Source organism: Cardiocondyla obscurior, linkage group LG06 (assembly GCF_019399895.1).
Source record: "Cardiocondyla obscurior isolate alpha-2009 linkage group LG06, Cobs3.1, whole genome shotgun sequence".
Lineage (NCBI taxonomy): Eukaryota > Metazoa > Arthropoda > Insecta > Hymenoptera > Formicidae > Cardiocondyla > Cardiocondyla obscurior.
In genome coordinates this window covers 619,876-632,470 of record NC_091869.1, presented here as the reverse complement: position 1 = coordinate 632,470, position 12,595 = coordinate 619,876, and the positions used below count along the sequence as shown (strand labels likewise).

Genomic DNA, 12,595 nt, shown 5'->3' with positions numbered 1-12,595 from the left:
AAGAAAGTGATATTTACCTTGGGGTTGCTCCGACGACGCAAGATACCTTTCCGAGGCCTCCTCCTCCTCTCAGAATGTAGAATGGGCCTCTTCCTCTCAGGTTGGATGTTAGGTTTTCTGGATCTTCACATGAAACAGAACCAAAAGTTTGCTCGATTAATTCTTGTATATATTTTATTTTTATCTATATTTTATAATTATTAATACATAATTAAATATATCAATATAAAAATGTAATTATACGTACCATCCGCGTATAAAATATTCCACGCGAATTAAGATCCGCTGGCTACGTTGTGTGGCATATGTATATCGTGCGATCGCAAGGAAATGGTTGAATGCTGCGTTCGCTAGTTATTGGCGACAGAAACACGTCCTCTTCTCCTCTGGATCTTCACCTGAAACATTACAAAGTTTTGTTTCATTAATTAAATGTAGGAATACAAAAATATAATCGTACGCACCATCTGCGTATAAAATATTCCGCGCGTATTAAGACCCGCTAGCTGCATCATTGGCAATGTCGTTGGACATTGTGCCAGCGCGAGAAAACAGCTGGGCACTGCGCGCGCGAATCCTGTTCACCACCGAGACGATTGTAGATCACGCACGCAGTTGTCGTAGGTCCCGTTTGACCTACTTTCCGTCTCCCCTTGCCCCGACTGCCGCACGGCGATCTGAAAGTCGGCGATCTTGTGTCTGGCGATCCCCTTGCCCCGCGCGCGCGAGCCTTGACTTCCCCCCGCACCGTGCGAGACACGGCCCATATTCCCGATTCCTCGTCATCGCTCGCTCGCTCCGCAGATCTTTAAACTCGAGTACGTCGCGATTCCCGTAGATAAGATCTTCGAGCGAACACTCCGAACGAGCTCCGACCGACCTGATCGACGATTCACTCTCCTTCTAACACTGATTGTACAGCCGGCCGCGTCGCGAATTTTCCAAGATCGGCAGCGTTTACATTTATCGTCGATCAGGTCACTTGGAGCTTGACCGAACTACGCAATTATTCACTCGCGACTACGTGACGGCCCGGGGACTCGAATGTAACATAGCACATATAAATGTGGATGAGACTAACCTCAAAAGACGGAGCGTCCAACGCAGAGATGTTACGTAGTCAGATCCCGGCAGGGGACTGATAGAAGGAACTGCAGCGAGTGGGAAGACGGCCCAGCGCCGCGCATGCGGCTCTCACCGCTGGCGCTGTTCGCTGTACGTGCTTCATGCCTGCAAGTACATTACCCGTTCAGCGACTGAGAAATGCGGGAATAACAACAACGAGGTCGAGCGAGACATTGTTTATGTTCTTACCTTTCCATAGAGTTTCTATGCCGAATATTTTGTCGAACATTTTGACTATTATATCGACATTAAATTATACCGAATACTCATTTGTACGTATCACGAATTTTTAAGTGGTGAAGACGTTGTGTAATAGTACTTGTCGATTAGAACAATCGTTTGTATTTTACTTAATTAACTGAAAAAAATAAATGTATTTAATATTCGAATGTAGATTTAAATTATATTTTTAGAAACAAAAGATTGTTCAATATACATATATAATAACTTTAAATAATAAGTCTTAGGAAATTTATTAGTAACATACGCGATTATTTATTTTCTACTGCATTATTAAAAAATTTGAGATTATATCTTTTTTTTGTAATTAAAATAATATGTCATATTTTAAACGGAAATATTGTGGAGCCGCATAAAATTGCACAGACATCAAATTTGTAATTCTATATGTAAAATGTATCAGAAAAAAATTCTAATAAGATACTTTATAAATAACAGATCACATTTACTTCAGTAAAATTATATAATTCTATAAAGTAATATAACGAGAAACATTTGCGAAAAAATTCAGCGTGTACCACGTATTTTCGAATTAATTATGTTATTTCACCACAATATTATGAATTCTCTCGAAAGTTTAGCGAAGCAAAACTTCATTTTTCAAATTCATGCATTCATAAAAAATCTGGACGTACAGTTTACGTTACATTCGAGTTTTTCGGTAATTACGAAGTTCCCCTTATCTTTTACACACGTGTAAAACGACTAGCTACTATAATAACTGTGCTTAACGAGATTGTATGCAAGCATGGAATCGGCGCTTAGTAGCATGCATACAATTACGTAATGCGCATATTTATTTTATTTTACCTCAAGAAATGTAAAATAATTCTTAATAAGCATAAGTATTATTTTGTAGAAAATTGCGCGTATATATTATCGCACAGAATATAAAACAGCTAAGATATTTCTTTTTCTTTTAATATAAAATAATTCCTTTCTTCCAATTAAAATATTCGCAAATATTTTTATTCTTTACTTATTTTGCAAAGATTTTAATATCTGTACAATGTACATTTATTGTCACGTACACGTATCTATCAATACAAATAATATAACCCATCAACAAGTTTGCAGCGCATCTTGCCACTAAACTATTAATTAACGTTGGTAATTAAATATTAAAGTGCCAAACTAAATATTTCAATGACGATGTATATGAGCGTGTGGACATTACGGTGAACAGCATGATGCAGATTATACCGCGCATCATATTGCATTTTAGTACACATAATATCGCGTAAACGCTATGAATGTATCTCGTGTAACGTCTCATTGATGTACTGCAAATTTGACAGCAAACAAAGCGTGATTGCATTAGACGATTCGTGTGAGGCGTTGTGTGCAACAAGACAATCGCGTTTAAGCTAAAATCGCCGTAAATCCGTCATAAATGGACGACTGCAGATCGAGTTAAAGGCTCTCGGCTTTTGCCGACGACGAAACGTTGAAAATGCATACCTTACTGTAGAACTCTCCCTCATTTAATTTACATAAATCTTACCGGGGGGATTCGTTGCAAGTGCATTCGCGACTTTGCTCACTCTTGTCATCCGTTAAACTTGAACGAGTAGCCGACAATATAGCAAAAAGCACGAGCAAGTTAATTACAATCGACAGTGCTAATTATTAATTATAATTCTTCACGCGATACCGAACTGTACTAGCTTTCGTAATTATTTAAAAAAAAAAAAATATATAATTAATATACGAATGTACATACTTTTTCAATGCGAATAAAGCAGAAGCAAATAACTCGCGCGTGTATACAAATTGCAAGTATCATAAACGAAGTAAACATTTACGTGATATTTGCAAGTGAATAAAGAAATAGGAAATTTTTACCATTTCTCTGAAAAGATAAAAAAAAAAAAAAAAAAAAAAAAGACCGATTATAAATCATACGCGCCTTGGGTAATCTTACAATCTCGTCGATCTTATTAGTCTTGTCGATTCTAGCCTGATCAAGATTCTAAGATTGCGAACAGACGCAGAGCCGACGGAAAACCCCCGACTTCATGCATTTGTAAGTGCAATTTGCTCCTTAGAAATTACTTCGCGCTCGGGAAACTCGAATACCCGTCGATCGCCGATAGACGTTGAACGATTCTCTCGTGAAACGCCCGCGTTCCTTCGGTTTCTCCTGTCGATCGTGAAAATGGTTGGATGTAAAATGCAGGAACTCGATAATCGATAACTAGCTCGCAGTTACTTTCGAAGTCCTCTCACGATCTTTGTGGACGCCTGCTGAGAGTTCGCTCACTGAGCAAGCATCTCGCAAATAATTAAACAATCACTAAACATTCTCTAATTGTAAAGTAAATTACAAGTATTTTGGTTTAAGTTTCTCAGCGTTTACAGCTTAAAATTCTCAATTATACAACTTTTCGTATTGAGTACAATCCTCCCCCCCTTTCCTCTATTTAAGATTTTAACACCAAGAAAATTGCGAAAATTAATTTTTTAATTAATTTGATTTTGATTTACCCGAACATAAACGATATTATTAAAACTTTATGAATAAAACTATTAGTCAATTAGACGAAATTAATAATTCGGAATTGATTTTAAAAGGAAAAAAAACTTCGCCGTATGTCAATCAGTTGCGATATCAAAGTAAAAAAGAATATTCGTAATTGAACGAGCACAACTTTTTTTTTTTTTTTTATTGAGAAAATGGAAACTCGAATAACCGTCCATCGTCCACAAACATCGCGACGATTCCGATGTGGAATGCCGCGCGTTCCTACGCCTCGCCGTTTTCTACATTCGCAGCTTTCTAGCCGTGAAATGAAGTGAAATCGATAATGGAGCACACCCCTGTGCAAATTGTCGCGAGATAAGAGCCGTTATAAAGACAAACTGCCGATAGCAGAAAAGAGAACACTCACCGATTTGAATTAACAAATTTGAATATAAAAAAGGCTGCAATTCTCTTAGAATTTCGGTATAAATCTCGTGAACGATTAGCGGCGTTATAATATCTTCACCATTTTCTAAATATAACAAATACATTGCTAAAAATAATTTAAAATCGTATGTAACTTTAATTACGTAATTGTTTTTTCGTTATAATAAAATGATTAATTAATTCTTATAATCTCAATTATCTCAGCTATTTATAATTTTTATGGAGTGCAAAAATGAGCTATTATGGTTTATAGAAACTTTTCAGGTTTGTAGAGTAGAAAACGGTGACATTTCGTCGAGTAAAAATGAGAAGTTTAAGCGGGACACAAAAGCATGCCAAGGAATTTCGCTCACGCGCTGGATTTCATATTCGATTTCGGTGGCTTTGAGAGCGACGTGGCGTAATAACGATAAGTGTTTCCGTAGCGTGAAAACGCACTCACGTTTCGAGCATCGAAGAGAGCAGGAAGGAAAAGGGCGAACGCCGGGGCAGAAAAAAAGAGAGTGAAAAATAGTTCGTGCGCACGATAGGTCACCTCATGGCGACAAATCGATCTCCACTCGACAATTAAAGCCACCCATCTCCGCTAAGTTGGCGTGCGCCTCTACGCGATCATTATCTATGCCGTGATTAGCTCTCGTGACCGAGGTTGCACGCGGTTACTTTTCTTTCATTCTCACTCGTCATCTCCCTCAATAAAAAATCGAAAAAGAAAGAAAAAAAAAAACAGAGAGAAACCTCCGCGTTTGGTTTTTAATTCGATCAAAAAACTACGAACGTGAGACATGTTATACATTTTGTTTTCTAAAAATACTAAACAATTGCGAAAAATAGTTTCTACTAACTTTAATTTAAATGTACTACGTTTTAAAATAAAATAAAAAAGTGACGCCACTAGTATTGTTGAAAGTATATTAAGAACGCAAAAATAATATTTCCGATATAATCTCCGATTTCAAGTGTATTTACAGGCAGAGTCGATATTTTTGAAATAACCACGTAGATATGCGGTGCATTCTTTTCATGTCTTTCGTACTTCTTTATCCCTTTCCTTCTTCCACGGAATTTTCTGACAGCGGGAGATGGTGCGCGGAATTAGAACCAGAGAGGAAAACGATCCCGTACCTCGGTTCCTTACAACTTAGCGAGAGGGAAAAGGGGTTGAAGACGCGCGCCATTGGATAATGCATCTGAGGGTACAAATGGACGACGTTCGAAGGGATGCCGCGCCGCTTTGGGTTCCCATATCGCTATCGAGAAGTCAGGGTAGAAGAAACGAGGGTGGGCTAGGTGAATAGATAGGCACTTTCGTAAGTTAGTTTCGTTCTTGGGGGAGGGAAAAGGTGTTTTTAAAAGTTCGCAGCGCTGGCTTACTTCCCTTTGAGAGCGAGTTGTTTGACGAGAGATGCGCGATCTCTTTCCACCGATCGATAGTTCGATGACACGACCTGTTCTAGATTTCTGTCATATATTGACAATTTTCATAAGAAAAAGAATTTGAATAAAAATTGTAGAACTCTCGCTTAATCAACTTGACTTCTTAAGCTTCTTCTACGTGTGTGTACTGTTTGTTTCGTGCATTGTGTAAATTAAATATGTAAAACCATCGATTGTACAATCAATTAAATTGAGAGATTAATTAAAGATCTTTATCTTAATTTTATATACATTTTATTCCAACGCTATATGCTAATTGTTCTTCTGATTAAACAAATTGTTAAAAAGAAATATTTTTTTACACTTCTAACGTAACTTATCGCTAGTAGATGTTGTTCTTGTACGATGAATTGTAAATGCATGAACTTGAGATATCGATGAAATGTATACGTGTATTGATACGTATGTGTACACATATGCACATATACATATATATGTATATATATATATATATATATATATATATATATATATACATATATGTTTTTACATATATATATATATATATATATATATATATATATATATATATATATATATATATTGTATATATGTTATACGCGTCTCGCTTGCCATCCCGCTAACTTACGAGTCCGCTTTTTTGATTTCCCTTGGCGAAGTTTTCATGCATTTTTCAGACACAACTCACACCGGCCGACGAATACGCGTTTATTGAAACTGCCCGCTCTGTTTAAATTTTCCTGAGCTCCAATCGTACTTTTCTTCTATAGAAAAAGTGGACTCCCGGTTAATTCTTTAAAATATTACGAGCAGTCGAAGCCCTATCTGTTTTTTCAACATCTTTTTATAAACTCTTGAACGCAATCCCTTTTTCAATATCCTATTAACAAAAACTCTCGCACAATTTTACCGAGATTTAAGCCTTATTCTTATTTAAATTGTTTTAATAAAGCTGTAAGTAATCATCATATGTTATTCAGAATAATACTAAACAAAGTGAAAGAGAACAGGGGAAAAAATTGCAATTTTTAGAATTATCCGTTTTTCGATTAAAGAAATATTTACATTTAAAGATAAAAAACGCTAAGAGAAACGCTCTGATCTATAAAACTTACGTAGTCCAAATAATTTTTACAAACCGTGCAAGGAAATTCGTCTTTTTGATAATTTAATCAAGAAAGGATTCAGTAGATTATACGGTTGAGTTAACATCCGAATACTAAGCTCGTAATCCGCGCGGCTTATGTTTCCCCGGATTATTCACCACGTTCGACCCTTGCCGCGATCCAATTATTCATAACCATGAATTATTACCGTATCGAACAAATTATTGAAACCATCTGCCATCTGTAAGCTCTAAACTTTGAATTTTCCAAAGCTTAGAAGAAGTTCGGTCTTGTAAGCTGATTTATATCGCGCTTGCTGGCTCTACGCGGGCAAACTTTTACTTTTATTAATGTGCATCTCATACGTTGTTACCCTTTGCTTAATTGCCTACGAAATACTACTTCGATCCAATTAACACGCGCTCGAGAGTTTCGATGCACGTGTGCGCGCGCGCGAGTACACGCTCAAGTGCACGACACTTCTTGTTATCGGCGACTGCATTAACTGCAACGCCATCGATGCGCGGCCGCAAGGGTTATGCAATTTACGGCGTTTACGCGTGCCCGCTCGGCCATAATCGTACGATCGAAATTGCGGACTGGCGGATGTGAGCAGTCGCATGATGCAGTTGAGCGACAATGTGTGATTAATGATCCACTCGTCGGGGGGAGAAAGAAAAAAAAAAGGGGGGTGCATAAAAGTGTAACTAAAGATAAATAATTGTATTTTCTTGAACCATTAATTAAATTAGAATTAAGCGATCTTATTTGCGAGTTAATGAAAAATACAACAACCGCTTTAGGTCTTATCTCATTGTTTTAATACAGCTTTGTTTTAAATCGGGCTGTCACGACGGATTAAATATTAATGAATCGTAGCACCGATATTTGCACGATATTCGTTTCGAAATTATAGCGGGCCAATCGAAATAAAGAAATATATTTACCTGTATTATTTTTAGCATATAATAATACGTATACAAACGCACGAAGGGGGAGAGGGAGAATTAAAACGAACCGCCGTCGTTGTACCGACGCATTTTTACGACGTAATCCTGATTTATATCGATACACCAGCGGCCAGCAATCGCGGGGCTTTATTGAAATTAAACGGGACTTCATTCGGCGGGTGCGAAATTTTCGATACCGGACAAATTACGCTGTCGAGCTTTATTTTGGCGGACCTCGTCATAGAGAAGCGGCTATCGTATTTTGCGGATTATTATACTGCCTGGCGTTGCATTATCCGCGAATCAGCTACTTCGCAATCCGGAATTATTTCCAAATTATCTGGCCGCTGTTATCGTCCATCCCGAGCATTAATAACTGAGCAATAACGAGAACGCGAACGAGCGGTCGCAGCATTGAGAATCGATTACGCTTCTCCATCCGCCATTCGCGTACCATTAATCCGAATTCGCATAATCTTGATCTTAAAAGTAATTGCTGTATTCCGATCCAACTCCGAAATAGATTATCAAGATTCGTCTGCTCCATATTTTCGGGGGACATGTAAATTTATGTTTGAATTAAATTGCTTTTTACGCTACATTAGATTTTAAACATTGAGAAAAATTATTATAAGCATTAATTAGCTGTAAAATAATTACAAGTTTTTCTTTTTTCTTTCTTTTTTTTTTAAATCCGAGAAATTGAATTTAAATTACGATTGATGAATTTAATTAACGTAATCAATAATACAACTTATTGCTTGCATAATAATCATATATGAATACGATGTGTAATAAGTACATGTAATTGGTGTAAATAAAAATTAATAACTACACTATAGATTGCAAATAAAAGTGATCCGTATATTGTTTTACTTTTTTTTTCCTTTTTTAAATGTTGCAAAAAATACGGCATGGTTCGTGCTACGAAAACCATACGATTTTTAACCGAAACTTGCGATAAAATTGTTACAATATGCCAAATATTGCACATTGCGGACCTATCTTTAGTCGCAAGCGATTATCGCAGGCGAACGAGCGAGTCGTACTTTGTAGCACAATCCGGATTTATAACAGCAAAAACACCCGCTTTTATCGAGTGCTCGCGACCTCCGTCGAAATTAAACGAGCGCGCGCCTGACCTCTTTTCGACCGTCCTATCGTGCACATAGTTGCTTCGTGTGAACGTATTTCATCGGTGTGGAACATTTTAATCGGTTTCGTAGTTTGAGAGACTCATGCAATTCTGTCGAAATCCTAAAAAAAACAAGGAGGGCTTTCAGATTTTTAGTATTAGAGAATTCATTCTTCGATTCGTTATGATTTTGCCTGCCGAAATAATTAAACTGTATGAAAGAGAAAGAGAAAAAGAGAGAGAAAGAGAGGGAGAGCAATTTTAATATAACATTTATCTTTTACGTGTAAAATTAAATTAAATATAAAACATGTAAAAATATGATACGCTTATTAAAAAAAAATGCATAAGAAAACGTATAATATTGTGCTTTAGTATTTTAAATACTTCACAAAAAGATGATTAATAATTAAAATTAGTTAAAATACTAAAATCAATAAATTCCGTCCGTAGAAAATCGGAATCGTTGATTGCATAAAATTAAAAACTGCGGTCCTTTAATCGGCAAAGAATTTTTCTTTTTGCAGAGATAAATTAATTAAATATCCTTCGATAAATATCAATTTAGTTTTTAACAGACTGTTAATTCAGCGGCTGATAAAATAGCCACGGCGCATCTGCGGCGCGCTATGTATAATTTGCGTATTCGGCATCAGCGGCCGTTCACTGTACATTCACTATTTTAATTTAAAGCAACGTATGTTTCGTGACGTGAACACTACGCGTTAATCGCATACGAACGAGCGAACTGCGCGAGGGAAAATCCCTGGTAAATCCCGGACGAGTGCAATTCGTGCATCGGCGCAAGCTGCAGGTAGCGCGAGGACGATTGTCCGCGCCGTTGCACGTCCCCAAAACGATAACATCTCATGATCTGTCGGACGGATGAACAGAGCGTGGGGTGCGCGAATTCCGCGTCGGACCGATAATTGAAAATCAGTGTCCCATATATCGATTCGCCGGATTGTCGAATCTCTAAACGCATCTCGTACCTACGTCTCCGCTTTATTATTCGCGCGTGCGTGTCCAAGTTTTTGATAAAACCGTTTTACCCGTTTTATTACTTTGACGGTGTGTCAAACGGAAAAATTGTGTTATAATACGTTTTACGCGTGTAAAAGAATAGCAGAAAAAAACAGAGGTATTGTAAAAAAAGAAAGAAAGAAAAAAAAAACAAAAGCGTTATAAAAATTTTGCGAAGCATGTAGCGTAGTTTTCGCGCACAAGTCAGACTGGGCGTAGAAATTAATTGAATAATAAATGTCAGATGTAAAATGCAATGCCGATACATCAAGTAAAAAGCCAAGCGGTATAATAAGTTAAACGTGTCAAAATTACATTAAAGCATAAACGTACATAAAATCATTTTTTAATACTTAAATGTTTTCTAGAGCGTTTAAAAAAAAATTAGTTCAAACATTATAAATTCTTCTGTTTATATCTTGCAAAAAATCTTATTTAAAATAATCCGTAAAAATGGTTTTAAGATTAAATAACCTCAGAATAATTAATTACTTTTACTTTCGTGTTAAAAGTTTAATTTTTTTTAAAGAACTTATGTAATAAGTGAATAAATAAATTAAAAATTAAATTCACGTGATAGACAGCTATAACGACAATGCGCTCTGTACTAAATTCACCGCTTCGTTTCCGCTCGTTTTCGCCGTATGCGTCGTCGAGGAGGATAATTTTTCGCGTTGTAATCGGTGTAATCCTCGTATCCCAGTCAGCCAGCCGGATATGAATGCTAAGAGGATTTTCCGGATTTTGAGGATGCGATGCGCGACCGCGAAGGGGACAACAAATTATGCAACGCGCGGTCGGCCGCGCGATAACGAGCGGCTGAAAAATCGCGACTTTCCCGACCACGAGAGATAAAGCAGGCCGCTCGTTGTAAAACGCGTTTCATAATGAAACGGCTGTTTCCTGCGAATCAACGTATGGCCGTAGGTACGTTTAAAATTTCGTTTGCGGACATCTGGTCGATATCGCCATGTCGCTGCTCTTAAAACTGTAATTTATTTGCTATTATTCTTGACTGTTATACATTTGTATAATAAAAATATATTTTATTAAAAACTTAATGTACTGTAAAACGGATAAAAACGGCATTACTTTTAATTAACTAATAACACCATTTAAAAGTAAAAGAAAAAAAGAAAATCTAAAATAAAAATCGTGAGAATTAAGATTAATAATAAAAATTTGCTAAATTAATTAAAAGCTAGCTATTACGATTACGGTACATGTTATTTTGCACCAAAATATTAACAAATAAATATATTCAAAAACGTTTCTATTTTTCCTTCATTAATACGCGAATTTCCCTTTTGGGTCCCGGGGTAGAAAACCGGACGTAAAACGAGCAATATTGGCCGTCTTAAGCAGTCGGCGAATAGAAGGGGTTCTAATACGACGAACGGAGGGCAAAAGAGAAGCGGAGGAAAGGGGGGACACAGGGAAACAGGACAGAAGTAACTGCTCGGACGGAAGTTCCAATTGCCGACTGGATCTATATTTAACAAGACAGGAGAGTTATACTTTCCGCCAGGGCGGTCGGTCGCGACGCGCAGTTCGAGCGCGAAAGTTTCGCCGGAATTATCCTCTACTTCGCCGGCACCGGCCTTAGTCCGCCATCGCCTGAGATAATTAAATATATCCGCGCACGAAATAGCTCAAATGGATTTTCCCCCAGACGAAGACCGCGATAAGGAATTTTCCCGTTGAGGAAACAACGCTGTCAAAGAAAGTTTCACTTCCCTTTCTGTTTCCTCTTTTTCTATATTATATCATTAACACGTCATAATCGTTTTGCTGGCAATCGAGTTAAAATTGGATCTCGAGTTACGATAATGTCTACCAATAATAAAATATTTGGATACAAATATAGAAAACCGCGAAACTTGGAATTAATTATTATAATTATAATGAGCGGTAAATCTTTTTTATATCGCGATAGAATTAAAACCTATTGAAAGATGAACTTGATTTTATTTCCTTGCAGTTTAGTGATATGAAAACTAGCACAAGTTTTGTAATAAAATTCGATTTCTGTGTCCCTCGATATATGTGTAATTTACAAAGACTTGTTCGGAAAATAATTTTTTATCGTCATCGCTAAACATCTGTGCGTTGCGCAGCTGCTCGCAGCGGCACATAAATTGAAAAGTACTGCAATATGCGCATATAAGAATCTGTTTCTTGAAAACAATATTGAAGCGCAAGCCGTGATTTTATTGTTTGCAGAGACTCTTATACGATATTCGATAAAGAGCTGGATCGAAATGGGTGTAAGGCTTCTCGAGAAGAGCGCCATTAAGTCCTATTTTTTCCCTTACTTCAATTGAGTTAGCCTCTCGCGCGAACTTCCACTCAACAAAGTTAGTCGCAAACGAAGGACTATAATTATTATGCCGCATAGCGCGACTCGACTCGCGGCACTGCGACATCGAGATCCCGAAGGAACCCATTCGCTCATTTAATTCACGAAACCGACAGGCTTTGATAAGGAAAAGGTTTCCCTTGCGCTGCCTCCAGTTTAATAACCAAAAATTTTTTTATAACAATTTATTTTATCGATATTATTAATTTATTAATAAAATTCCGTAATATTTTAACTTTCAAAAAAGAATTTTTTATTTTTTTCCTTTTACCACATAATAATGTGTATTATAAAATGCATCCATCAAGATGTACAATAAAAGTATTTGCAACAAGTTCATATTTTAAC

The 12,595-nt window shown here is 36.9% G+C and overlaps 1 protein-coding gene and 1 long non-coding RNA gene across 9 annotated transcripts in view; one reads left to right on the top strand and one right to left on the bottom strand.

Moving 5' to 3' along the window:
* Gfrl (Glial cell line-derived neurotrophic family receptor-like) overlaps positions 1 to 12,595 on the top strand; it is a 223,754-nt gene that overhangs the window by 85,969 nt on the left and 125,190 nt on the right. The window lies entirely within an intron of this gene.
* Positions 1 to 12,595, bottom strand: part of LOC139103628 (uncharacterized) — an 80,117-nt gene that overhangs the window by 509 nt on the left and 67,013 nt on the right. For 2 of the 6 annotated variants that reach the window (XR_011545924.1, XR_011545925.1), the window contains exons 6-7: positions 248 to 1,483; positions 18 to 123 (exon numbers count right to left, since the gene is read on the bottom strand). This is a non-coding gene — a long non-coding RNA (uncharacterized lncRNA). The remainder of the gene's footprint in view (positions 1 to 17; positions 124 to 247; positions 1,484 to 12,595) is intronic. The other 4 variants (XR_011545929.1, XR_011545928.1, XR_011545927.1 and 1 more) reach the window with 4 other exon arrangements.